Here is a 26,164-nt window from a genome sequence, read left to right on the forward strand (position 1 = left end):
CACTTACCTTCTTTTCTGTCCATTTCGGGAGCGGACACGCTGGGAAAACTTCTGTCCCCAGCGTCCCGGCTCCCAATCCGCGACAGGCCGTCATGAAAAGGAAGAAGGGACTACACCTAGTCCCTTCTCTCCTTTCCATGGTGGCCATTTTGTTTGTTTACATTTTCCCTATTTTTGGAATGGCTGCCATGGAAAGGGACTACTTGCAGTCCCTTCTCCCTTTCCATGGCAGCCATTTTGTTTGTTTACTTTTTTCCGTTCATTTTCAATGGTCGCCATGGAGAGGGAAAACGGACTTCGTTTTCCCTTCCCCGGCGGCCATTTTTTTTACATTTATTTTTTCTGTTCCGAAACGCAAGGGCGTTTCGGAACAGAAAAAATGCTCTTAGTACCCCAGTCTTATGGGCCGGGGTACTAGTAGCAATGGGCCCCTCGGCTCGGGCCTGTAACTACAGCCCCCAGGGCATTAACTGATATGGTAATGCCCCCCGGCTTTTTGCTCTGGCCTGTAACTTTGGGCCCTGGGGCATTACCTGAAGTGGTAATGCCCCCCCCCGCTTGGGGCCTATTGCTTCATTAAGAGTTGATAGTTGTGCTTTATATATATATATATATAAGTGCTAATGCGGACCTTAATTGATGCCACTCTGTGTGCTGGATATGTAAAGCACAAAAAAAGTTACTCACCTGCATTATTGTTTCGTATATTTGTTGATTCCATTGCACATTGAATGTTATTAGTAATTGCTGCATTTTAGATTTGCTTGAGTGCCTTGTGTATATATAAATAAATATATTATGATATAACTTTAAGTGAGTTAGGCCCTTATTCATGGAATTATTTGCGTGTAAAACAAGGATGTGTGCGCCATTCTGCCTGCAAATCCCCATTAGTCAAACTGGGATTTGCGGGAAGAATGGCATGCACATCCCCGTTTTACACACAAATAATTCCATGAATCAGGGCTTAAGTGTTTACTTGGATGCCTGTGTGAACTGATTTAATTGTACTGCTCTGCAGCTCACATAACTTCCTCCTAAGATAAGCCTGGCTGCTCAGGCACTCCACCGACTTGATTAGTAAAGGCCTATATTAAGATTTGGGTCCCTAATACCAAGAGATAAGTCTTACAAAGCCCACACCAGTTGGACTTTAGAAAAAGACGTACTTAACACCATGTGAATATTTTCTTCTACTATTTATGCTACTCTTAATTCTCTCCACCCATCCAGGATGTTTCTTCCTTCTCAGAAGAAACTTCTGCGTTGGCAAGTTTCTGATCCGTCTGTCTCATCAACGCTGTTTGCGTCTGACTTTGAATCTTACTTTACTTGACACTCTTCGCTCCGATTTTCTGGCTCCTCTGGTTTCCTACCCCAGCCAATATTCCCTTGTTGTCACCCTCCCCCAATCTCTATCCTTTTTTCTTTGGTCTTGGGCATTGAGATGACCACATTCCTAAATCATGCTCATCCTACAGCCTCCTCTCTTCCCCATACTTTTGTTCTTATTCCAAAAGTTACCCCTCAGGTACGTTCATGTGTAACAATTATTTGAAACCTTTCCCTATGCACGGTTATCTTTCCTTGTCCACATTTCTACATCCCTGGACCTTTCAGTATCCTCCTATTTTCCACCTCTCGCTCGTCTGCCATTTTTCTTTTATCTCAGATTCTAAAATGGTTAGAATATTCACAGCTTTCCTCTTTTATTAATACATTTTTTCTTTGAGTTACATGTCAGTCTGGATATCGTCCTCTTCATTCAACTGAAGTGGCACTTCCTCGTGTCATCAACTCACTGCTGTTGGCTTGACACCCTGAGCTCTCATCTTTTATTGTGCTATTAGATCCTCGAGCCACTTTTGACACCGTGGACCATTCTATTCTTCTGCCTGCATTTTCCACTTTGGGATTTTAAGGGGCTGTTCCTCACCGGCCTTCTTCCTGCCCACGGAATGGACCTTTTCTGTTTCTTGTGCTGGACAATCTCCAGCTGCGTTTGCTCTTTGCTATGGTGTGCCCCAAGGTGCTGTGCTCAGACCTTTACTCCTTTCTCTCTATACTCTACCCCTCAAAGACATTATCTCCTCTTTCAATCTTTCCCATCATTTCTATGTGGGTGATTCACCAATTTTCTTTTTGTTTGTTTTCCAATTTTCTTCATGCTACTCTGCCTGTCTCATAGGCAGCCCTCTAATTCTGGATGTTTTCCCCACTCATTCCACCTCAATCTTCAAAAATAGAAATTATTTACTCTTCCGCTTTGGTCCAGTCACCTGTACCTCCCCCATCCTCAATGCTCTTCCCTTGATCCCATCTTCCTTTATCAGCATCCGTGTGACATTGTGGGCCCAGTTTCTTTCTTTGATAGCAATTGGCTGAGGGAGTCGGGTTCCTGTCCATTGTCTGTAGATTTCCTTGACTTGCAGTTAGTAATCCATAACCATCCTGTACAGCAAGCACCTCAGAAGATGTTTTCAGACTGTTTGGCAAAACCATTTTTTGTTATCTGTGTTTTAAGTGGAATTTACAAATCGTTTTTTCTGCTTGGGTGCCTGTCCATTGTCAGTAGTTTCCTTTGTTTACTCCCCCTCAGTCTCTCTGTCCAGCTTCCCAATATCTTTTGTCTGTTCCTCGTCCTCCATGTGCCCACTCCCGTTTTCATGCCCTCTCTCTCCTTGTACCTAAATATTGGAATGCCTTACCTCTTCACATTTGTTCTGCCCACTCTCCTGCATTTTTTTGCTCTTTACTTATTGATCAATGTCTATCTGCTTCCTCATAGTATACTATTATGCTTATATTGTAGTTCTCGTCCATTTTGTATATTATATGATGTACCTTCAATTTGTAAATTGCAATAAATCCAAATAATTGGGGATGATGATTGATAGTGGGATGGTGCATAACAAGATATCTGAAACTATATCTGTATGCATTTTATTTTACTTTGTCTACAGGCCTCGTCAGAATAGGGAGACTTAAGCTACACTGATCCTCGTTTTGCTCAACAAGTCTATATCTGGATTTACATATTGTGAAGTTGGTAAGTGTGATTCGTGTGAGAATATTATTTTAGTACTGGGAAGCCAAACAGTAACACATACCTGGGACAGCTAGAGCTGGGAAGATATCTGTTCAAGTGAACGGTGTGATCCGGGGCACATCATTTAAACTCGCGATGCCTTAGCTGGCAACATTATGTGTCTCAAGAAGTGATTCAGTCGTAGGACTAGACTGTATCTTTGGCAAAGCCAAGAGCTATGGTTTGTGGATAGTGATGTTTTATTTGTCGAAATGTATTCACTATATAAGGAAATACTCTTGTTTGCTAAATGTGTGGGTTGCTTGCCCCCCTCCAAACGTTATTTGCATTGCCTCATCGCCATTCCCCTTTTAGCATGCACCCTCTTAAGGCCACTCTCCCTTATTAGCGAATCTCTCTATTTGTGTTGTTATCCCAATTAAAGAGTTGACGACACGCGTTTACATTCCTGTGCTATGTTACCGTCTAATTGCACTTTTCCTTCAGTTCACTTCATGCCAGAATTGACTTTAATTAAAGAAATGTGCTCTTTGTGGTAGGTTTTCTATATATACACACATGTGATTCATGTTTATATAATTTAAGTCACTGTGAGTCTATACAATTTGCCCTCGTTATTAGAACACTTAAATTAAGCGATCTGCAAAGCAACCGCTAGGTGGCAATGTCCCCTTTCAAGACAATGTCCATTCCACACCCCCTGTTTCGGCGCGGGCTGTTTTGAAGCAGCACCTTGGGCACAGGTCGCTATAAAGCGCGTCCCGTTGGCCGTGACCAGCAGGGGGCGGGGATCTATTTGCGCCTGAATGTGTTCCCCTTAAATATACTGTCACACGAAGCGCTAATAAATGCACTGCTTGGGCAGTGTGTGTTCTGGAATCACATTTAGGGTCCATAGGCAAAAGTAAAGGGGGGGGACCTATAAATGGGTGAAGTGAAGGCTTTCCCCAAATTGCCCTGTGTAAAGTAGCCCTAAGAGACGCAGGGGAGGTAAACATGGTACATTTCTACAGCACAATGCTTGAGGAAAGTTGGATAAAATAAATAAGCATTTTCAAGCATTTTCACTGGACACGAGCTGTGGCGACATATTTTGTCGGATCTAGGAAAATACGGCCCAATGACCAGCACTGCGTGCGCCCAAGGTGCTGTGCCAAAAGATGGCATACCATTGAAGCCCTCTCGCCAAATGACCGCAATGAGCCTATTTTAAATTGATAATTTAAAAAAATGTAACGGATTTCTTTGTTTTTTTAAAGTGAGATTGGTTGTACCGAGGGAGGCATGTGAACCAAGGTCACATCTGTGCCCAGCATCTCAACCCTAGACCAAACTGTGTTTGTTGGCGCCTTGGCATCTGTTCATATTACTTTCATTTTAGTAAATGAAAGTAATATGCGTCTAAGCATGGCGGCGTCGATTGGTCACTGCGCCCTTCTGTCCGCAGCGAATGGGCCGTGCCAACATGGCGGCGTTGATTGGTCACTGCACCCTTCTGTCCGCAGTGAATGAGCCGTGCCATAACATGGCGGTGCCCATTGGTCACTGCGCTCTTCTGTCCGCAGCGAATGAGCCGTGCCGTAACATGGCGGCGCCGATTGGTCACTGCGCCGTTCTGTCCGCAGCGAATGAGCCGTGCCGTAACATGGCGGCGCCGATTGGTCACTGCGCCCTTCTGTCCGCAGCGAATGGGCTGTGCCGTAACATGGCGGCGTCGATTGGTCACTGCGCCCTTCTGTCCGCAGCGAATGAGCCGTGCCATAACATGGCGGCGCCGATTGGTCACTGCGCCCTCTCTCCGCAGCGAATGGGCCGTGCTGTAACATGGCAGCGCCGATTGGTCACTGCGCCCTCTGTCCGCAGCGAATGAGCCGTGCCGTAACATGGCAGCGCCGATTGGTCACTGCGCCCTTTTGTCCGCGGCGAATGAGCGGTGCCGTAACATGGCAGCGCCGATTGGTCACTGCGCCCTCTGTCCGCGGCGAATGAGCCGTGCCGTAACATGGCGGCGTCGATTGGTCACTGCGCCCTTCTGTCCGCGGTGAATGAGCCGTGCCGCAGCGAATGAGCCGTGCCGTAACATGGCAGTGCCGATTGGTCACTGCGCCCTTCTGTCCGCAGCGAATGGGCTGTGCCGTAACATGGCGGCGTCGATTGGTCACTGCGCCCTTCTGTCCGCAGCGAATGAGCCGTGCCGTAACATGGCGGCGCCGATTGGTCACTGCGCCCTCTGTCCGCAGCGAATGGGCCGTGCCGTAACATGGCAGCGCCGATTGGTCACTGCGCCCTCTGTCCGCAGCGAATGAGCCGTGCCGTAACATGGCAGCGCCGATTGGTCACTGCGCCCTTCTGTCCGCGGCGAATGAGCCGTGCCGTAACATGGCAGCGCCGATTGGTCACTGCGCCCTCTGTCCGCGGCGAATGAGCCGTGCCGTAACATGGCGGCGTCGATTGGTCACTGCGCCCTTCTGTCCGCGGCGAATGAGCCGTGCCGCAGCGAATGAGCCGTGCCGTAACATGGCAGTGCCGATTGGTCACTGCGCCCTTCTGTCTGCAGCGAATGAGCCGTGCCGTAACATGGTGGCGCTGATTGGTCACTGTGCCCTTCTGTCTGCAGCAAATGAGTTGTGCCGTAACATGGTGGCGCAGACTGGTCACTGCGCTCTTTTGTCCGCAGCAAATGAGCCGTGCCGTAACATGGCGGCAACGATTGGTAACTGCACCCTTCTGTCTGCAGTGAATGAGCCGTGCCGTAACATGGCAGCGCCGATTGGTCACTGCGCCCTTCTGTCCACAACACATGAGCCGCGCCGTAAAGGAGCCGCACTGAAAAGTCTGTTTTGTGAAGCTACTCATTTTTCAGGAAAAAATAAAATATAAAGGCCTGGACCTGCAATATTTCTTCACTTGCATTGAAGGAACATTCTCTAAGTTAAGGTATTATACACAGACCTGCTTAGGCCAAAGTATGTATTTGATCTTTTTATTAGCAGAGACCACGCCCCAAATGGTGTAGGTGTGCTGTACAGATAGTGAGGTTGCTCTACAAAACATGTATCGTTACAGGGACTAACACCAACGCACATATTCAATTTCGATGGTGCTGTACAGACAAGAGGAAAGAAAAAAACTGTTAAGATCATTTTATTTTTATTTTGTGGTTTTTCCAATGCTTATTTGCAAACCGGATGGTTGACGACTGTGGATTGCTATGTGTACCCCTCCAGACCATTGTTTTTCAACCTGACAGAAGGGGCGAGGCCATATGCTAATCAGGCCAGGTCCCACCCCAAAAGGGGCAGTCCAGTGTGAACTGCTAGGTAACATCACTACTGCACAAGACCACAAGCAACCCAAAGATGTTTCAGCCTCATTGGGCATCCTCAGGGCATCGTCAGTGAGGTGTATTTTGGGTCTCAGCAGGCTCAGGATCCAGGTTTGGGCATAGCCGGTCCACTCGGCTTCATATTAGCAACACTGAAGGTTGATGGTGCGGTTTTGTAATGTGCCAACTCATGGCGAAACAGCGTTGAAGCACCAAATGGGGTGATACAGAGAGACAGGGTTGGGAGGAAACGGTTGAGGACATCTTAGGCTGCACACGTGCCTTTAGAACGTAGTAAGGAGAGCAAGGTTGCTTGTGATGCAGTGTGGAATGATGTGTGCAGATCAGAAGATACCATGGTCTCTGTGTAGGTAAGCATCGAGGGGTTTTTGGGATGTGGTCCTGCGAGACCCTGCCCCAGTGCACTATAGGGTGGGCTATGGCTTTGTGTGTGAGTTTGGGCCTGTTTAGGAGTATGGCAGTGCAGGAAAAAATGGTGGTAATGCAGTGATAACCCTGTTACCACAACATTACTGTAGCATTGCCGCACCACTGTACTGCAACTTTAGTGGTAAGGTGGAGGATTTTCCTCCAGAAAAATGCTGGGGTAAATCCTACCACCTTACCGCAAACAAACAGCAACATTGGTGGAAATACCGCTGGTGGAATTACTGCTAGCTCGTCATTGGGCCACTAGCGGTAATTCCACTGAACTCCCCATGAGTCCCATGGACACAAAGGAATGGACACTTACACCGCCTATCACCACTTGTAATCTTGCAGTAGATCCACAGGACCAAGTGCCTGTAACAGTGATTCCATTTGCCGGTATTTCAGTGGGTTTACCACCGAAATACTGCTAAACTTATAATGAGGCCCTTTGTGCGGTGGCCCAGTTGGGATCATGCCTTCATATCATGTGCTTTCAGGTAGTATTCAAGGTTGTTTGGCATGGAGTGTTTTCGTGTTTTGCTGGTGTGGTGTTTGTTTATGCCAAGGGCTAGAAGCCTAGTTGGTATTTTGGTTTGACTTTGGGCGAGGCTATGGCAAGAGGTGGCTTGCATGCATCCGGTCCATTGATGGCTCTTTTTATTCTCTTGAGTGGTCCTGCTTAATCTATATGTTATGCAGTTTGTGTATAATGTTGTTTGGTGCTAAACAGTTCAGCTGTCTGGTTGGACAATGGGTCTCTTACCTGTTTGTGCAAGGCTCTATCTGATGTTTTTGGTACCTGCCTGACTGCATACTTGCCTGCCCCGACGTTCTGTTACTTGCCTATTGGCTTGGAAAGGGTAAAGATGTGGCTATTCTGCTGAACTTGGCCAGAATGATCTTTATAACTTCTAAGTCGTGCATGGCTTTCCGGAGTCTGGTAAATAGGCGGGTTTGGAGTGCTTTCAGTGAGGTGATCTTGCAGCCTGCCAATTCCTTTCGATTTCCAAACCCTGACAGTTATGATTGCAAATTTCATTCATATCGGGCACTACCAACATCGAAAGCGTGCTGTTGCTGCCCCTTGGCGATCATGTCTGATTGCAATGTGTGATTTTCTTTTGGATGAGTTCTGTCCACCTGCTGGGTAATGCCAGTTGGCAGATGCAGAATCCTTATAATTTGCATTCTTTTTCTAGCCCACAGCCAGAGGACGTCTCAAAGTGCTGAGTATTTGTATTTTATTTTTTTATATAGTGCCTTAATCCAAGGCGCTCTACAGTTAACAACAAAAATACATCAGACATGGAACAGTAGAAGCAATAACAGTATACATGAATCAAACCATAAAATTGGCATTTAGAACAATTTGCATGTAAGAAAAGTTCCAGTGTAAGGGGGCAAGGAGCTGGAAGGAACGGAAACGAGAAGAGGCTCCTGGTGGTGGGGGAACAGAAAGTAAGAAGAGATCAGCAGAACGAAGGGAGCGAGAGGGGGTATAGAATGAGAGGAGAGAGGAGAGGTAAGGAGGGGAAATGTCATAAAGAGCTTTATAGACAAGACAAAGGAAGTGAATCTCTTCTGTACAGTTGCAGTAGAAGTTCTGCACCTGTGTTCTGCGTTCTATGTAGTTTTTTCAAAAGGCATTCTGAATACCCAAGTAGGGGCTTTACAGGTAGTCTTCCCTTGATAGACTACCTGTAAAGGTAGGTAGGACGAGTGACATGACTGTGAAGGTTCTGTGTGGGAGGGTGGGAAAGGGCATATACATCTCACCGAACAGAGGCGGAACAAGGATTTTCTAACCAGTGCCTTAATTGATGCTCCATCGTTAATGATACGATATGGCATTTGTATCGTGCCTATACACAAGTGTTTCAAGGCGTGACGAGGCAAGGAAGGGGTAACAGAGGGAGGACAGAGATAACGATCTTACTAGGCCAAGTGACATTGAGATTGCGCAAGTGCAGGGGAGCGGGAGGGGGAAGTGCTGTACATGGGATCAAAACAATAACAAGAAGTGCAGCCAGCTGGTGGCAGGTGCAAGGGTAAGTGCAGACAGCAGTTTGTGTGCTCTCCATCATGATTCCATGACTCGACCACTGCTTACACAGTTTTCTGTCCCCTCGGACCAGGAGATATGATATGATCAACGTTTTGTTGAGGTTGCGTTCTATTTACTCATGGCAACTTCTTTTAATGTTGCTTCTCACGATGCCCTCTAGTCTCAAAGACTCTCCCTGAAATGTTATTTTTGTGAAGTCACTTCCGATGATGTCAATACATATGCAGTTAGTGCAAAGTGCCAGAAATCCTAGGACAAGCCCTAGAGCAAAATCTAATCGGCCGATGCCCTGAATGGTCGCCTTCGCGTTCTTCTTCTTGCTGACAGATTTTATCCATCAGTGGTGATTATTGGATACCGAGGCTTGAGCCTCATTGCTCCATCTTCTCGAGTTCAGTATGTAGTCGTGTGTTAGGATTTTTCACGGTCTGTGTGAACTTTTCACAGTAGGGCTGGTTTCACAGGGTCTTCGCAGTGATGGGCCATGGGTAGCGGTCGAAAGGGTTTGCAGTGGTGGCAGCGAGTCTCCTGATCAGAGGGTTTGTGCTCTGATCTAGTCTTTGGCAGAAGTTCTTACTCAGCTTCGCTAGATGTTCATCCAACATCTCGATGTCCAACTCTCTGTGAGGGTCAGCTGTCCTTCTGAAGAGTGGAGCTCCAGCCGCTATCCACAGGGGTGTCGATCCTGGCAGGTCATCCACGCCTGGGAGGCATACATCAGGGTAAGTCTGATGATTGCCTTGTAGACGTTGACCTTGTTCGGAGGGGCATGGACCTGGTCTTCAGGAGTGGGTACAGCGCTGCCAGCTTTCCTGATGCCTTCTGCTGCGTCTTCTTGATATGGCTTTGCCAGTTGAGTTTGCTGTTCAGGGTCACACCCAGGTAACGGCTGTGGCCTTCCACGTGGGCTCCCAATTGAGGCTGATGTGCGGGTGGCTCCTTAATTCAAGCTTTTGGCTTCTGGATAGTGAAACATTTGTCTTTGTTGCTACATATTCACCATATAATGGAACATTTGTTTGCAAATGCGTGGGTCACCCTGAGGCTCGTGCTTACATTTCCAGCTGCTTTTGCTAATCGTGAGAGATGTGTGGGTAAATGAAAGCTGCTACTAACGTGTTTACGGTCTTTAATGGCCGAGGAGAAGGTATTGAAGCTTGTTATAGCATTGTGAGCAAAACTTGGAAACAATAGATAACACAGCAGCACTATGTTTTTTGTTGCAGCAGCAAAACTTGGAGAGTGCCTTTAATTTAGACAATTAACATACATGAGAAGACTCTCACGGTGACCGTATTTGTGCATGCTTTTGCTGCAGCCTGTCCTTTTGAGGGTAGGTTTGAAGGCCGCACTGAAATATTAGGGGCGTGGCCAGCACCGTGTCGTGAGTGGCGGATGGACCTGCTACTTCATAGCTGTCTGTCGCTCATGGCAGCGCGCAGGCGCACTCGCACATATTCTGAGCATCTGCTCATTGGACATGCATTTGTTTTGGTAATGGGAGCACGCCCTCAGGGTCCAGGTGTACCCATGCCTGCATCAGCGCCATGCAGCTGCATTTTTACAAAGCACCCTGTATGCAGTTGGCTCTATATCAAGTTCCCGGGCCCTATTCTGGCTGCTCTCGATGAAGGGTCTAGTTCTTCTGTTGCGCAACATAACAGTAACTTGCTTTTATTTAACACTTGCTTCCAACGTTTTGCCATTTAAAATCACTGCGAATGACAGCGGTTGTTATTACCCTCTAAGTCGCTAAGTCTTGCAGCCTCTGAATGATTAATGGTTTCTGTGAGTCGGCTCCACGGGTGGCCGTTCGCAAGCATTTAAATCACGATGCTACCTTCCCGGGTAATTTTCTTCGCCCTGAATGTATCTGTGAGTTTTTCGATCGTAATACAATAAAGTTGCTTTGCAGGGTATATTCCGCATTTGCTTATACATTGAAATACTTCACCCAGAGCAGCTTGTAAAAAAATCCACAAAAAAAAACACTTCAATCACGCTATATGCAAAATAACCACAAGGTGGCAGTGTCTCATCTCAGGACCAATGCCCATCTTCACTACGTGCTCCTGAAAAGCAGAAATGCTCCTGTGTTCCCCTCTGTGCTGCTATCTATCCACTGTTGATGAGAAATGGGAAATGCAAAAACGGCGTGAACAGAAGTGAAACTCTTCAGAAAGTAAATCCACTGAGGCTATGGATTTATGCATAGACCGGCCTGATTGGGCGGACATAAAGTGCACGTTTTCTTAGATTGCTTAGTGGCTAATTTTTAAACAACGATAAATCTGTACACCTTTTAATGCTGGCGCGCGCATAGGTTTTAGTTCTCGTTTGTCTCCACATGTGTACACGATAAAAGGAGAACATCCTTTTATTAAATCATATAACATCATTACATCATCCCTCCCAACCCCCCAGCCACTTCCTCTATAAAATGCTTAATACCTTTGGACGTCCCACCACCAGAGGCAACTCATTCTAGGGTTCATTTCAATTGAGGGCAAATGATAATGATTTATTTATATAGCGCTCTGCATAGAACATATATATATGCATAGAACATATATATATATATTTAATTTGTTTGTGTTTCAAATGAACCTTTACAAAATAAAACATCAATCAGATAAATTACACATCAAATACAAAACAATTGTATTATTAAAAATAAATAAAACAAATCAAAACAGTAATTACTGCAAATCGATAATTACATTAGAGAAAGAATATACACTAAAGTAACGAAATCTCATTTTCTATTACTTACATATTTATATACAATTATCACTGAATTGAAGTGTGTACTCGTTTATCAAACTCGGGAGGATGAAAGGCTAAGTTGCCCTTGCTGCGATTCGAACCTGTGACCTGCACATTGTTAGGGAGAATTCGTTTCTGTGCTAATCCCCTTTGACCTGAGAGACGCCCAGCACTTTTGCTGGACTCTTTTTTTATTTTAATATCCTGGTTGAGTGGAACTTTTTGCCACTCATTCTTTTTCTCCTTCTGGGATTTTTATTTTTACTGATTTATAGAGGCTGGTAAACTCCATTTGCTTAACACAGGCATCTACTTTTTGCTTTGTGACACCCAGCGCCCCATGTGCAGTGTCACTGGAAAGTCCCCTGGACTTCTCTTTATGTTTAAATATATTTTCTTTTGAGAACTACCGTTCCCAAGAATAGTTAAGTTAACTTTTATCTTACTTACCTTTTCTTTTGTGGGTCCAGCACACACCATCCTATGTGGGGTTACATTGTAAGTCCTTCGCCCACTCCTCTTGTAACGTTTTGTTACATGTGACTAACTTAAATGGCTCGTGGACGTGGTTACTTTTTAATACCTTTGTGCACGTTGCTAGCAGGCTGATTTCTCAGCTGCAGTACAGCACCCATGGGTGACCATTTTCCCAAAATGGCCCACATCTTCTTTTTTTCACCATTTTTCATTTGTCAGATCCTTCTGGGCTTTTCACCTGGTAATGGTATGGTAATGTTTATTTTTAAAGCGACTATACACAAGGCAAGTGTTTCAAAGCGCTCAAGGAGGGAGGGAGCCCTTGAGATTCTGAAACGTTAATAGTCTGCACAGGCAGAGTAAGTGCATATAATACAATTAACAGTGGAGATAACAGCAAATATGCCCAACAGCAATTCTGCAGTTTTTCCAAGTGCATTAAGGCACCACCATGCAGGGAGAGAAGACAAGGGGGAACAGACAGACGATCTTCAAGCATGGTGCATTCGGATCGCGCAAGTGCACAGACGGTTACAGACGAGGAGGAGTTGGGGTGGACAAGTCCTGGGGGGAGGTCTAAGTGCACCCAGTCAGTGGAGGCTGGAGTAAGTGCAAAGAGATGCCACTCTCTTGGGTCATTGGTCAAGTCAGGGCCGTCACGAGGGAAGTGCAGGGGGGGCAAACTGCCCCGGGCCTCGCGCTTGCGGGGGGCCTCGCGGCCCCCTCTCCTAAGGAGAGGGCTGCACGTACCGCTCAAGTGACGTGGTTTAATTTGCATCACATCGTAAAATCAATCAGATGTCCATTCTCTGGCCCCACAGACGTGACATTGCAAAATAATAAAGCAGCAGTTTGGACAGAAGCATAAGGCACATGAAAGTGCTGTTTTCCGCTCTAAACTGCTCACAAGAGCTGGGGCAGTATTACCTCAACAGGACAAATGCACATAAGGAAGTAGGAACATTACTCGGTTGCAGCGTTAAAAGGGCACTAGAGCCACTCTGGTTTTTAACTAGCAATAATGTTATTTCTACTATCCCCCTTGAGGCTATCCAGCACGACTTTCCACTTCTTGACGAATGTCCGTTCTTTCAATACATTTTTGACACACAATATATCATATGTACCTAAAAGATCCTTAGTATGTATGTCACTCCGCCGGGCCCTCTTCTCAATGAAGGTGAAATCTCAAATACACATGGATGTGCGGGGTGAATGCAACACATAAAGCCCCGCCACCCCCCGTGTCATGTGAACAATGTACACATGGAGTTCTACCAATGCTTGTTTTAACATGAATTTCGTGCAAGTAACAGTACCAATACAGAAGTGCCTTTCCCATGCCTACACAAATGCCCAAACTGTTAGCATTGCCAATGCTCTTTTTGCTTTACCCTTGATGCACAGGACTATGCTTCAAGGTTAAAGCAAACATACTACTTGGCTCACATTGAATGTAGGCCAATCTAGCCAGTAATAACACTTATGGTACACAGTCAGCCGGCTGTATAAAAATATCTGCTTTACTATTATCACTACAGACAGTTCTATCATACTACAAAATACAACCCACCCTGTAAAGGAATGCAGATGACAGACAGTTTCAAGAAGCAATAGGGATTTACTCTGGATACTGACAGGAGGGTAGTCGGTTAAGTAATTAATCACAATAGTTCAAGGATACTTGGTTTCAACACAAAGGGAGCAATGGGTCGTACAATGTCACTAGTGGCCTTCGGAGAAGGACCAAGGGGACAGAACCACAATGTATCTTGTGCTTGTAGGGGTTCTTGGTGCTCGACAGGGTCGAGTCAGTTTCAGGGCACTTTGCAGCTTCTGCGACAGAGTTTAAGATGAGAGACAGCTGCAGGAATCAGGCGACAGGCAGTTATGCAAGCGAGGCTGGACGGATGGCTGCAGGCTGGCCTACACAGTGGCTCAGGGTCAGGAATCGTTGTCTGCTGGTTGGCGGGTCTGAAGAACTGGTCGAGGTGTCTCAGATGACGTTAGCGACTGTGGCGTGACAACAGTCAGCGGTGCAGTTGGTTGCATCTCGAGGGGCTTGACTGGCTTGGAAATGTCCTTTAAGGTGGACGCTGGTTGATGCATGTCGATGCACTCTCGCTAGCTTCTTCACTGGGCTTGTGCCGTCCTTTAAGGCGGATGGCCCAAAGCTGAGAAGAGTGTTTCAGGCAATGGCCTTGTCCTTGGTTTGGTTCAGAGACCCTCTGGCACTTCCCACGTAGTAAGCTTGCTTGCAGAGCCTAGCAGGGCACGCCGTGGGCTGGCTGGGTACCGGTTCTGGAGCTGCTGGAAAGTCCTTTGGATTCAGTATCACCCCCTGCCCCCTTGGAGATATTTAGGGGAGGGATCTGGCTTCCCTCCTTGGAAATCCTGGCCTTCCTTCACTGGTGGAAGCTATAAGGCAGACTGTACCTTCAGCCAGGGTCCAAATTAGTTCTTCTTATTAATCCTTGCAAAGTCTTCAGACTATCTTTTAAAGCCAAATGGGCCCCAGCAATTTGTGTCGGCTAAGCCTACCTTAATGAACCAATCCTGGGTCCCCCCCAACAATCTCCTGTATGTATGATGTCATAACCAGAGTGCTTTGCAAGAGAAAAGGTAAAGGGGTGAAAACATGTAATACATTTCCCACCCATCATCCTGTCTGTCTGTTGTGGATCAAAGTGTAGCTCTAGTTAATTGAGCTGTCTGTAGTACCCGATTAAAGTGTCAGGACTCCCTTGAAGCGGCGGCAGGTCCAGACCTTTGGGTTTTGCCAAAACCACATACTCGTACCTTCTGAACGGGGTCCCCCTGCGGGGATGACCACTGTAAATACATAGCTCCAGACATGATAGGTCACTGCCCTTGATACTGAGAAGCGGGAGATGGCTTCAGGTTGACACAGTGCATATCAAAGGTTGTTGGGGTTTTGCTGTCCTTTGAAAGTCCTGTGATCAGGCCTCCCATGGGCCTGTTTGCATTAACTCCGATTAGTATGCAAGGCTGCCCCCAGCAGCTTACAAAAGAAAAGGGTGGATCCATGGAGCCTTTGTTAGTTAATAAGGCTGGCCATGGCATGAGGAAGGTTTTGCCTTCCCCCTTCTGAGATGCCTTGATGAACTCTTAGCTGTAATATTCCAACTAAATATGACTGGGGGACGGCGCCTGTAGGCTGTGTCCACCCAGAGTATACAGGACTATGTGTATGTCATGCAGTGAGCAGAGGAAAATGTGTGCGGATTAACGGTTTATCTACCATCATTCAATTTAATTCAAAATGTCAAAAATGCCAATGCGAGCGCACACCCACTGTACAGATGGTTGAATTCCTCATAATGCCTCAATGCATACCCCTGATCTCTGGGCCAGCAGGGTTTCCAAAATGTGGGAAGCGCGGTTCGCGAAGTGGTTGCAAAGTAGTTTTCCTGCGGACACAGTCCGTCTACCATTTTACCTGAACAGAAGGAGGAGCTTGTGAAGTACCAGCTACAAGACCACAGCGGCGGTACGGTAGTGCTGCGTGGTTCGTTATGTGGTTTATTTATTTATTGTTTGCTTGTTAGGCTCGTGTACAATAAGAATATACTGTTTCAAAGCACCCACATGGCAGGGAGGGAGGAAGGGTGGGAAATACATTACAACACAATATTAAGAGCAGAGGGGGGAGAGGGACGAACCTACTACGCCTTGTGAGTATTAAGAATGTGCAAGTGCAGTAAGGATGAAGGAAGAGGGGTAAGTGCTGGGAAGTCCGAGCTCATGGGTGAGCCATGGACGAAGTGCTTGGAATGTTGAGAGCTACATGGCCTGGGCCGCGGGAGGTGTAAGTGCGAGTCTCCAGAGAGGAGGGTGGGCATACGCAAAGTGCTGTGGAAAGACAGGTGCTGGGAAAAACTGGTGTGGGAGGTTAAGGCCCTGAAGAAGCCTAAGTGCCAAGGACACCGATTCAGCAACTGTGGGGTTAGCAGAGCAGAGAAGGAGGGAAGGCGGAGGAAAAGAGGAAAGTCTTAAGGAGCTTCTGGAATTTGAGGGGCAGAGGTTATTCCAAAGAAGGGAGCCGCAGAGGAAAGTGAGAAACCCCATGCCATCTGTATTGCAAAACGCTTTACACACAAAGAGTTGGTGCCCGATGAGCAAAGTGGTCTAGAGGGAGAGTTATTATTGAGATAAAGTTGAAGATAGTGTGTGCCCCAGGCCCAGACAGCCTTGTGGATGATGCAGAGGGATTTGAATTTAATCTGTGCAGCAAACGGGAGCCAGTGAAGATCTTTTAGTGCAGGACAGATGTGGTCCCTGGTTTTAAGGCCAAGGATAAGCTGGAGGGACACAGAATGGAAGAAGGAGGATTCAGGATGAGGCTGCTACAGTAGTCAAGCCTAGAAAGAACCAGGGCTTGAGTCACATTGAGGCTCTGAGGGAAAGTGAGAAAAGGTAGAATTCCTTTGAGAAGGAAGAGCTGATAGTTGGACCTCTTGGCAATGTCCTGAGTGTGAGAGAGGAAGGAAAGAGAGGAGTCGAAGATGACTCCAAGATTTCTGGCTTCAGTTGAAGGCACAGGGGGAGAGCCCAAGGAGGAAAGCCAGAGTGAAGGGAAGAAAGAGGGAGCAGGGGTCCCAATGAGAAGGATCTCAGTTTTACAGGCGTTGAGGCAGAGATCATTGGAGGCGCACCAGGACTGAATGGCAGATAGGCAGTCAGGGATGGTGCAGGGTGCAAGAAGGTGAGCAGGCAGTCTGAAGAATAGCTATGCCATCTGCGTGACACTGGAAATTGGAGGAGAAAGGGGAGATGAGGTGTGCAAGGAGAGCACGGTAGATGTTAAAGAGCCAGGGGAGAGTATAGAGCCCTGAGGAACACCACAGGTGGAGATGGAAGTAGGAGAGGAGAAGGGGCCCAGGATGACTTGAGAAGAGGTTAGTGAGGAAAGAGGACAGTCAATCCAGTGCCCGTTCCGAGATAGCAAGTGTATCATGGAGCCTTTGAATGAGGGGGAATGGTTAACTGTGTCAAATGCAGAGGAGAGATTGAGAAGGATAAGGACAGCGGGGGGTTGGAGTCAAGGGATGCAAGCAGTTCTTTACGGGTGTTCAGAAGAACATTTTCCATGCCTCTGGATGCTCGGAATCCAGATTGATGGTCATGGAGGCCTCCAACAAGTTCAGTGTGAGAGTTAAAATTTGGGGCAAGGCCATCTTCTCAAGTAGCTGCCCAGGAAGGGGGTGATGGAGGTAGGGCGATATCTGGCAGGGCAGTGTGGGTGCGATTTCTCGCCGTCACCATAACCAGTACAAGAGGGACCCTATAAAAACTCAAACAGAAAAGAGTTGAGTAAACATTGCTTTATTAACACACAAGCATTCGCGAATGGGCCACAAGTTCAACCGTCTCGCAAAGCAAGTCGTCAAAGTGCCGCCCTTTCCCCTGCACATCGTGGTCCTTTTATACCCATCTGTTTTACATTGTCATACATTGCTGCACATAGATTATGTCCACCACAAGGCGGTTCCTCCCAGTCATGACTTTGCATCAACGGTCAACAGTTCAACATCTGCTATTGTGGTTTCCTGTTATCTGTTATTCGCTCTCTCTCGTGCCCCTCTGTGTCCTTATCTCTGTGCACGAGGCTGTGCTTACTCATTCCTTCCCCACCCGTAATCTGCAGATAGTTTTAGCAGGCTCAGCATGCTTCGACATACAGTGACCAAACACAATTCTTCTGTTAAAAACAAGTTCTTGCCAGGTCAGCAGGTCTTAAATGCCGCTGTATAAAGAGAAGGCCTCTTCTTTTAACAAAGGGTACATTCTTTTAACACATATGGTGATTAGTACAAACTCCAAGTGTGAGCACAACATTACATATGTATGCGTACCTTCAATCCACCCTTTGCTCACACTTGAGCATCAATCTAAACAGTCCTAGCATAAGCAGATGGCAGGAAAGCAACATCATCACATACTGTATGTACCATAATCTTCTCCAGGCCTCCCATGTCAAAAAATTCCTGTTGTACATGGCTTTTATCCATTGGATTTAGGCGCGTTATGCTGGAAGAACACATGGAAACACAGCACGACACACATACCGGGAAGCATTGGATGCAGAGACAAATTCCTACAACTATTGCCGCTAGAACCAGTATGGGCGTAAGGAGCTGCCTACTATCGAGCATACAAAAAATAAGATTTTGTTCCTTGTGGTGCAAAGTGGTGTTTTTCTCTTACCTTCTGTGTTTGGGGAGCATACATTTATCTGCTCAGGGATTAAACCAGCATATACGGGTGCAGACATAATTCAGTATGTGGCTCAATTATAGGTACGTATGCGTATCAGATGCAACCTAGCGATATAGCTGTATCCCCTATTTAAAGCACCAGTGTCCTTATTACTCTAATAGTGGTAGGTCTCACTGAAAACCTTCATCCAATCTGTCCCACGTCTCGTAGTGCCTGTCCCAGGAGGGGAACGCCGAATGCCCTTCAGGCTACAAGCCCGTCGTCTTCAGTAAGGCACAATTCTGCTAAAACCAACAAGAGAGTCCAAATGTTCATCTCCCTAATGATCAAAGTTCAAAACAGTGTCCTCACACGTTGCTTGGCACATACACGTCACGGGATCGGAGGCGATGGGCACACCTGTCACTGGCATCTGGCAGTACACTTGCAACCTGCGGTTTGTCGGTTCCTTTTTCTGGAGGAATCAGTAATGGAAGCGTCTTCTTGACATGATTCACGTGGTACCAGTGCGATTTGCCATCAACTTTTACCGCAGTTTGTGTTGCGAGGAGCACCTGAAACGGGCCCCTCCATCTGGGTTGCAGTCCGCTGGTGCGATCGAAGGCTTTTATAACAACCCAGTCACCGGGCTGCACGTTGTGACCTTCTCCTATCAGAGGAGATGGAGCTACTGCGTTCACCTGTGCATTAATAGAAATCAGTCTATTAGTTAACCCAATACAATACTGTTGTAATGCAGGCCATGCTTGCTCAGACAATCTCTTAGGTGATATGGGGGTCCCAATACTTGGTGGGCGCCCCATAACAATTTCGAAAGGAGATAAACCATGTGTACGCTTAGGCATAGTACGCATACTCAATAATGCAATAGGCAATGCATCCGGCCATTTCAGTCCCGTTTCAGCACAAGCCTTTGCCAGTTTGTTCTTCAGTACCTTATTTGTGCCCTCTATAATCCCAGCTGATTGAGGATGAAAAACTGCGTGGAAACGTTGATCAATACCAAGGGCCTTGCAAACTTTGCTTACTACTTCACCAGTAAAATGAGTCCCATTGTCAGACCATAGATATCTGGGGACCGTATACAAGGGCACCCAGTGTTTCAATATGCATTGTGCTGTGGAGGTGGCACTATTGTCCCGCAGGGGATATGCTTCCACCCATCCTGAGAACCCACATTTCATCACCAAACAGTAGGAATGTTTATTTACAGGCTCCAGCTGTATAAAGTCCATATACACCACCTCAAAAGGGCAGGTGGGTAACTTACTGTGGCCCGCCGGGGCCGGTACACCTTTCCACACATATTTCACATTGTTTTGCCCATTGGCGACAATACATTCCCAATCTTTTGTTGTACCACACAGCACTCAAAACTTCTTCCATAGTCCTTGCGTTAACGTGAGTTGGACCATGAGCCACACTCACTATCACAGGTAAGTATGCATCAGGTAGTACCCAAGTATTCGTATTGGTATGTGCCCATAGCCCATCTACCGTCTCCTCGTATTGATCATCCTTGTGCCAAGATAGTCTTTTTTCAATGGTTGCATCTGCTTGGATTTCCTTTACGCGCTCCTTCGTCCCTTCCATAGTCACATCCCTCCCCACTATGAGTTGCCGGGCTTCCCACCGAGTGTCCCTTGTGGCAGCTAGTTTAGCCATCTGGTTAGCCAAAGAATTTCCCTGCGTGACATAATCCAGTGTTTTTTTATGCGCTGAGCACTTCACTACGGCCACCATTTTGGGCAGCGTAAGGGCTTGCAATAATTCAGCAATCAATCGGGCATGTTTAATAGTATCACCTTGGGAGGTTAAAAACCCACGCTCTCCCCAGAGTTTACCAAAACTGGAAACCACCCCGTGCGCGTAGGCTGAATCAGTATAAATTGTCACTTTCATACCGGTGCTTAACACTAATGCTCTCGTTAGCGCAATCAATTCTGCTGCCTGGGCCGATTTTTCACACACTTTCCCACTCTCAATCAACCGTTCCCCAGTAGTTACTGCATACCCTGCTGTTGTCTCCCCATTTGGCAGTTTGAAACAGGAACCATCACAGAATAATATACCCTCATTATCAACCAGCGGGGTGTCTTGCAGGTCTGCTCTACCCTTAGTGTGTTCTTCCATTTGGATCACACAATCATGCCTAATGTCATCAGGTGAGGTGGGCAAAGGAAGCAGTGTCGCTGGATTCAAAGTGTTACACCGTTCAATTTTTACATTACTGGAAAACAGGATCATCTCATACTGTGTGAGTCTAGCTGTAGTCAAATGCTGTGTATGCACTCTATTCAGAAGAACATCTACCGTATGTGGAACCTTTACTGTTACTTCACTCCCTAGGATGATACCTGCACTTTGTTTTAGGGCTGTCGCTGCTGCAGCTACTGCTCTCATGCATGGGGGTAGGCCTCGAGCTACTGAGTCCAGAGTGCTAGAAAAATATGCACATGGTCTCTGTTTACCCCCTTGTTCCTGTGTCAAGACTGACACAGCGCAACCTTCCTATTCATCAACAAAAAGGCAAAATCTCTTAGTATAATCAGGTGTGCCTAAGGCCGGTGCGTGGCATAGAACATCTTTCATAGCTGTCAGGGCTTTTTCCATCTCAAGTGTCCATTCTAATGGTCCGTTTTCTTGTACTTCTTTTAAGGCTTTTAGCATGGGCTGGATCAATACAGAGAATTCAGGAATCCAGTGCCTACAGTAGGATAAAACACCAATTATCCTTCGGAGACCCTTTGCCGTGTCTGGACCTTTTATGGACTGTATCAAAGCAATGCGATCAGTAGACAGGGTTCGCCCCTCTTCGGACAGCTCAAAGCCTAAATAATGGACCTTTTGTTTTACATACTGAATTTTGGCTAGGGCTACCTTGTGCTTATTCTCTGCTAAGTGCATTAGCACCAATCTGGTCACATAATGGCATTCCTCTTCGGTGGCTGCACATAATAGCAAATCATCAACATATTGTATCAGAGCAGTGTTAGCGGGTAGGGCTAGGTTATCCATCTGTGTTTTTAGTGCTTGGCTGAATATGGCGGGACTTTCTGTATATCCCTGCGGAGCTCTAGTAAATCGATACTGTCTATCTCGAAGAGTGAAACTAAACAGGTACCTGCTTTCTTCGGCAATAGGAATGCTGAAGAAGGCATTTTTCAAATCAATTACCGTAAACCATTTCGCTGTTTTGGGAATAAAAGTGAGTACACTTGAAATAGTAGGGACAACTGGATATCTGGGTTCTACTATTTTGTTTATTTCTCTCAAATCAATAATAAAACGATAGGGTATGGCTTCATCACCTTTCTTGTGTACTGGAAGGATCGGAGAGTTACAAGGGCTATCATTTGTTGGCTCTACCACCCCTAACCGTATCATATCCTGTACTATTTGATATAGTGCCTGCTCTCCCTCGTGTGATATGCGATATTGTTTTATCCTGGGCAACCTGGCACCGGGCTTTAGTTTGATTACTACTGGGGAAACATCCAACACTCCTACATCATTCCCATGAGTGGCCCATAGTTCATTCGGGATGTCTTGGAGTTCCGGGGCAGGGTTTGCATTACTCCTATCATACTCATAGGTTTGCTTATGGTCATTCTCACTCCCTGGGGGGAGCAATATATTGTGGCCCCTAGCGTTTTTAATGCATCAATACCTAACAAGTTTTCTGGGCAGTGATTGGTCAACAGCCACCCATTCTCCCATTTTACCCCATGAAGTTCCGCTTCTACTATTTCACTTACAGGAGTCTTTATTGGATTTCCCCCAAATCCAACTGATACCTTGATTTTATCCGATAATGGGACAGCGGGGACGGCTCTGATATTCACGGAACTGTTTCCAGCTCCCGTGTCTACCAGACATCTCAAGTTTCGGTGGGGGCCGATCCTAATAGAGGCATAAGGCCCCCTTTGGTCTATAGGAACCTGCACCACTCCCGCTATCTCATTCCGGCATCCTCAGGACATATCGCTTGTGTTATCTTGAAAATCATCGTTATAGTATACCCCTTCTCCACATTCTTCACCCTGGCATACACCTTGTATTTGTGTCGTTTGTCGTGGCTGATACAGTAGATTGGGGGGAGGCGGGGCCGGCCAGGGAACATCCCCTCTTGCTTGTCCGTCAAAGGCATTGGGTTGAGGGGGTTTAAACATTCTATTGTCTTGATTGCCGTACCCACCAGTCCTATTTCCTGGGGCAAATGTTGTCTGTAAAGGGGGCCGTACGCCCCTTCCTCTCCCACCACTCTGGGGACACTGGGATTTCCAGTGTCCGGGTCTCTTGCAGAAGGCACATACATCTTGGGGTAGCCCATCCCTCCTCCCATATAGCGCACCTCCTTGCACTGTACCTCTACCTGTCCCTTGGCCCCCTATCATGTTGCTACTATAGCCCTGTGACGGGCCATTATTATTGTAGTTATACCTGCCTTGGGGCCCTTGATGCAACTGTTGCATCAACACTTTTGTTTTTAGATCCTTCTCTTGTCGTGCCTTTTGTTGTCCCTTTACTCTTTCCCCTCTTTCGTAATACCTAGCCATTTCGAGGAGATCCCGGGGGTTTCTAGTCATCCATGTACTTTCTGCCCTCCTAATGTTCTCCTGAATTGGCCCGTGGAGCCCCTCTACAAAGTTTGTGGCAAAGTACCGTTGGCCCGTTTCAGACCCTATCTCTAGCCCACTGTGCGCTTTGAATGCTGCTTCATAACGCAGAAAGTACTGTGCTACTTCCTCACTTGCACCCTGTATCACAGCGGACAGTTTCTCCACATTCACATCAAATGGGGGTAACACCTTTTCTAGAGCCCTCAGGACTGCCATGCCATGCCCCCTTAGGGGTTCAGGATATTCCTCATGCAGTTTTCTATTTTTGCTCGCATCCATTACATCTTTCCATTTTATTGTTTCATTGTCTTTGGCACGAAAGGGGGTCCATATTTCTTCTGGGACAATGGCTAACAATATGTTATCTACATCCTCTACGGTAAATAACCCTGGTCTGAATAACTTTCCTACTTCTTTGTAGAATCCTGCCGGGTCTATACGGGGGGTCGGGGATGGACTTGGTGATATGCATTAATTCAATTCGGGATAAAGGGACATACACATAGGTGCGCATCATGTTACCAGTGGCTGCCTCTATGGTGGGTTGGCACTCTCTCATTGGCATTAATAGTAACTTTTCCGTATTTGTTTGTTCACTCACAGGGGCCTGCGCTGGTGGCGAAACAGAGGATTGATGACTAAGAGCTTTCTCTTTTATTTTTTTATAATCTTTTAATAGTTTCTCCACCTTAGCCATCCTCCATTCTTCCGCCCCTGAATCATCCACTCTTATATTAGATAGCAGTTTCTTATCCAATTCCGTCCTAATCCTATTCCACTGGGACACATATCTAGGCTCCTTTTCCTCTTCTATATCATCCACCCTAATAACAAGATATTTAATTATGTTTACTTGTATAGGCCAGCCAAGGCCCTCCATCAGACTCACCAGGGTGGACATGGACTGCGAGTGTATGGATGCTATCATACGATTAGCTACGTTTTGGCCCGCCTGGTCTGCATCTTTGAGTTTAGCCTCTCTTTCCCTCACCTCTCTTTCCCATGCCCTCTTTTCCTTCTCCCATTCAACACCGCCCCTTATGACTTCCGCTATTATGTCGGACATACATCCCCATAACTAAACACTGGACGCAGTCACTGGTAGTAACGCGACAGCGTCCTGATATGCTGAGGGCAGATCCGCAGTACTCTGTCCTCTCAATTTACAGTTACCCTCATGAAAGGTATATAGTTTAGTGGCCACTGTCCTAAATTCCAAAGGTGTCAAACGCCCCAATTGGTCCCGTAGGCTGTCATTGAGGGGTGTGCCATACAGCCCGGTCATAAGGATTTGCAAGTCTCCATCTCTATCCTTTTCTACAGTAGTCGTTCTCCTATGGTCTATCAACCTATCTGGGTCTCCATACTTCATTGGGAATTCCACCGTTTCACCCTCACTGTCTGCCGGTGGAGCTGTAGCTCCTGGAAACAATAATTCAGTCGTTGTTTGTTCTGCTTCTAGCCCTATCACATCTTCATATCGAGGCACCGGCACGGCAGGATACATACCCCCACTGTTCTTAATCATCATATGTCTATCCAACTGATCTAGCCTCTCACCCTTCTCTTTTATCTCTAGATCATGTAATTTTTGATTTACCGTTTTCTTCTGCTCCTTTGCTTTTTGTTTATTCTGAGCATTGCGCCTGCGCATTGCTTCTACCCTCCATAGTCGTATAGCCTCAAACTGTGCGGGTCTAACCCGTCTTTTTACTAACTCTATTTCTATTTTGGATATGCGGTCTATGTCAAAGGACCCGGTATCTGGCCAATTATGTTCAATCAAATCTTTTGTATATTCAGACCACTCCCTTAAAAACAATGTCAAGTTCAAACCATGTTTAATCAACATATCAAATGCAGGGGTTCTTTCAAGGGGGGCATAGTGTCTCTTGCCTATACCTCCCTTGTGGGAAGCCGTTTGACCCATCTTGGCGGTATACCGCAATTGCCTAAAACACTCACCTTTCCCAAATATGCACCTACTGGCTAACAATAATAATACATCCTCCTGGCGTATCTAACATATCATATCATCATTTCAACATTACTTCTTCATAGAAGGACTTACCACCGTCCTCTTCACAAACCCTGAATCATTATTTCCTTATTCCATCATGCATCCGTCCATACCACTTATCTTAAGGGTTTATCCGCCAGAGTGTTCCAGACCCGAAGGGCGACAGCCTGCTGTTCCACCGCCGACGGAGCCGGAAAAACAAGGATGACGCGTTGGTTGCAATCAAAGGTGCGGATTCAGTTGTTGGGGCCCCGTGATCAATTCCTTCTCCGGTTCCGCCGCGGCGTTCCTCACCCAGTGACGGACTGTCGCTCCTTCGCATCCCACTTCTGACACCAAAATTGTGGGTGCGATTTCTCGCCGTCACCATAACCAGTACAAGAGGGACCCTATAAAAACTCAAACAGAAAAGAGTTGAGTAAACATTGCTTTATTAACACACAAGCATTCGCGAATGGGCCACAAGTTCAACCGTCTCGCAAAGCAAGTCGTCAAAGTGCCGCCCTTTCCCCTGCACATCGTGGTCCTTTTATACCCATCTGTTTTACATTGTCATACATTGCTGCACATAGATTATGTCCACCACAAGGCGGTTCCTCCCAGTCATGACTTTGCATCAACGGTCAACAGTTCAACATCTGCTATTGTGGTTTCCTGTTATCTGTTATTCGCTCTCTCTCGTGCCCCTCTGTGTCCTTATCTCTGTGCACGAGGCTGTGCTTACTCATTCCTTCCCCACCCGTAATCTGCAGATAGTTTTAGCAGGCTCAGCATGCTTCGACATACAGTGACCAAACACAATTCTTCTGTTAAAAACAAGTTCTTGCCAGGTCAGCAGGTCTTAAATGCCGCTGTATAAAGAGAAGGCCTCTTCTTTTAACAAAGGGTACATTCTTTTAACACATATGGTGATTAGTACAAACTCCAAGTGTGAGCACAACATTACATATGTATGCGTACCTTCAGCAGTTAGGGTCATATGATGTTTTTTTCAGGAGTGGGTGCACAAGGGAGTGCTTGAGGGGGAGGGGAAAGATCCAGTGATAAAGGAGTGATTGCAGAAATCAGCGAGAGCAGAGGCAAGAGAGCCAATGTTATCCTGGAGGGGAGTTGGTTCCTGGCTACCAGCATTGTATACAGCTACCAGAATTCCCCGAGACCAAAATTG

The 26,164-nt window shown here is 46.5% G+C and overlaps 1 protein-coding gene across 3 annotated transcripts in view; it reads left to right on the plus strand.

Annotated features, from left to right (window-relative positions):
• INKA1 (inka box actin regulator 1) overlaps positions 1-26,164 on the plus strand; it is a 347,423-nt gene that overhangs the window by 130,382 nt on the left and 190,877 nt on the right. For 2 of the 3 annotated variants that reach the window (XR_011301981.1, XM_069644155.1), the window contains exon 2: positions 2,964-3,049. The exons of the other annotated variant lie outside the window; for it this stretch is intronic. The gene's annotated coding sequence lies outside the window, so the exon portion shown is untranslated. The remainder of the gene's footprint in view (positions 1-2,963; positions 3,050-26,164) is intronic. 3 annotated transcript variants of the gene reach the window in all.

Source organism: Ambystoma mexicanum, chromosome 2p (genome assembly GCF_040938575.1).
Source record: "Ambystoma mexicanum isolate Mex_15411 chromosome 2p, UKY_AmexF1_1, whole genome shotgun sequence".
In the NCBI taxonomy this organism is placed as follows: Eukaryota; Metazoa; Chordata; class Amphibia; order Caudata; family Ambystomatidae; genus Ambystoma; species Ambystoma mexicanum.